The following is a 2,899-nucleotide window of genomic DNA, read 5'->3' on the forward strand; positions in this document are numbered from 1 at the left end:
TTGAGGCCAGCCTGGTCTACAGAGTGAGTTCCAGGATAGCCAGGGCTACACAGAAAAACCCTGTCTCGGAAAAACAAATAAAACAAAACAAAACAAAACAAAAACAAAAACAAAAAAAAGAATTAAAAAATTAGGATTAGGGACTGAATTATAATTTTAGTCCCTAGTACAGTGCCAGACATATAAAGTGATCAATAAATGCTTAAATGATGATGTAATAGAGAAGTTGTTGTATGTTTAATGTGCTTTTTTTTTTTTTGTCTGCAACATGAGATGAGATTTTGTTAGATAGCCCTGCCTTGAACTTGCAGTAGTCTTTTGATTTTGTCTCCCAAGTGTGCCTGGGATAACAGGCACACACTACTGAACCTGGCCAATGTGACTTTTTGTTTGGTTTTTGAATGTTTCAGCCTTGCCAAGTGTTGGGATTACAACTGTGCACCACCACACCAGAGTAGCTAAGTTGTTTGTGTTTTTTTTTTTTTTAAGATGGCAGTTTAATAACTTTTCTTTTTGAATTGGTGGTATAAACTCAAGTTTACTTTAAAAAATTACGGAGAGAAAATGACCAGTCTTTTACGGCAGCATGTGAGGCTCTCACATAACTGAGAACATAAAACACCCGCGTTCTCTCTCTATCCAGCTTCTTGGTGCTGGCAATGCTGTGGCCTGCTGCCCCACGGGACTGCCATCCTATCCGCCGTTCTACTTAATCTTGCACATAGTGTGTGGGTTCTCTGTCCTCTAGTTCCCTCTGAATATTTTAATGCTTTCTTATTCACTCCCATTTTCAAGGCACCGGAAACTTCTTCAGATTCACCTGCAGAAATACCACCACCCACCCCTGCCAGACACGAGTCAGCGCCTTCTGCTGGTGAAACCCTGACTCTGGCTTTGCAGTCCGTGTTCTCGCTAATACAGGTCACTCTACCTGGGCAATCTTCTTTGTCAACAGTCACGTGTTTAAATACATCTTGGAAAAAGAAATCGGCTTATTGTTATGCATATGGGTATTTTTCTTGTATGTATGTCTGTGTATCACATGCATGCAGCGTCCACAGAGGCCAGAGGTGGGAATTGGATCCCCTGGGACTGGAGTTACAGTTGGTTGTGGGCTACCCTGTGGATGCTGGGAATGGGAACAAGGGTCTTCAGCAAGAGCAGCCAGTGCTCTTAACCATGAGCCATCTCTCTAGCCTAACAGCTTTTACTTTGAGTACCCTGACTTGGGAGCCCTTGAAAACCAGCGTGCTAATAAGCCAGCTAGGGTTTGCACTCTTGGGAAGAGCTTCTCTCTTCCCCTATCTCCAGGTACACCTTCCATCTGGGTGTACTTCCTCCCCTGGAAATCCCAGATATTCTGACCTTCTCTTTCTAACCCATTACTTGGAGGGCCTGTTTTCCCACTTAGGCCTGGTTGGCCGACTGTTGCTTGGTCTTCCTGAATGAGAGCTTACACATACATCTTTGGTAGTTGGAGAGATGACTTGTGATGTGAAGTGGGAATTCTGATTTGTATTTATTGTGTGTTGTCCTGGCGTTAAACACCATGGTTGGTGTATGTTAGGAGCGTCTGAATGTCTGCGGCTTTGAGAGAGTTTTCTTGTCACCAGATCAACTTGCCTTTCAGAAGATTCACATATTTTCATGTTATTTTTTGCAATGATTAATTTTTTTCCCTCTTCTTTTCAACTTCTATTTTTTTTTTTTTTGGTTTTCTTCGAGACAGGGTTTCTCTGTGTAGCCTTGGCTGTCCTGGAACTCACTCTATAGACCAGGCTGGCCTCGAACTCAGAAATCCGTCTGCCTCTGACTCCCAAGTGCTGGGACTAAAGGTGTGCGCTACCACTGCCCAGCCTTTTCAACTTCTGTTGTTGTTGTTGCTGTTTTGTTTGTTTTTTTGAGATAGGGTTTCTCTGTATAACCCTGGCTGTCCTGGAACTCACTCTGTAGACAAGGCTGGCCTTAAACTCACAAATCCACCTGCCTCTGCCTCCTAAGTGCTAGGATTAAAGGCGTGTGCCACCACTGCCCCCTTTTCAACTTCTTAAACATTAAAAAAAACCAAAAAACAAAAAACTCTCTTTGGCTGGGCAGTGGTGGCACACGCCTTTAATCCCAGTACTTGGGAGGCAGAGACAGGCAGATTTCTGAGTTCGAGGCCAGCCTGGTCTACAGAGTAAGTTCCAGGACAGCCAGGGCTATATAGAGAAACCCTATCTGGGAGAGGAGGTAGCGGGGGGTTGGGGAAAGAACTCTCTTTGGATTGTACTGTGATAGCCTTTGTACAGCAATTTCAGAACATGTATTAGATAAAAAACATTAGCATGTTCTCAAGCCAGGCTTAAGTGTAGCCCTCAAGAAGCTGAGGCAAGTGGATCTCTGTGACTTCTGGGCTAGCCTGCCTGGTCTGCATTGAAAGCTCCGGGCTAGTCAGAGCTATACATAGTGAGATCTTACAGACAGGCAAAAACAAAAATTTGCATGTTCTCTAGGATGGCCAAGGCAGGTTTGACTGCTGAGCCATGGCACTGGTTGGCTGTTGATTAGCTGGGCTCTGGGCTCGCTACTCAGGAGTTACCTTCCTCTCTCTGTCGACAATTCCACACACTCCTTAAATAAATAACTAATAACCCAGAGGAGCTTGGAAACCCTCTGATTTTACAGGAGTTGCTAATGGGATTTGCCTGTCCTTTGCTGCAGCTGGCATGGTGACAATGGGCAGTGGAGCTCCCCACCCCTACCCCAGAGAGAGGGTTCCCCTATCTCTAGGTGGGAAGTAGCAATGTAGCTACCCCAGCGCTGTCTTGCAAAATCTGCTTTCTTTCTCTTGTTTTCTTTTCCTAATTATTTAAAAATAATGGGGGCTGGTGAGATGGCTCAGCGGGTAAGAGCACTG

Source organism: Mastomys coucha, unplaced genomic scaffold (assembly GCF_008632895.1).
Source record: "Mastomys coucha isolate ucsf_1 unplaced genomic scaffold, UCSF_Mcou_1 pScaffold22, whole genome shotgun sequence".
Taxonomy (NCBI): Eukaryota; Metazoa; Chordata; class Mammalia; order Rodentia; family Muridae; genus Mastomys; species Mastomys coucha.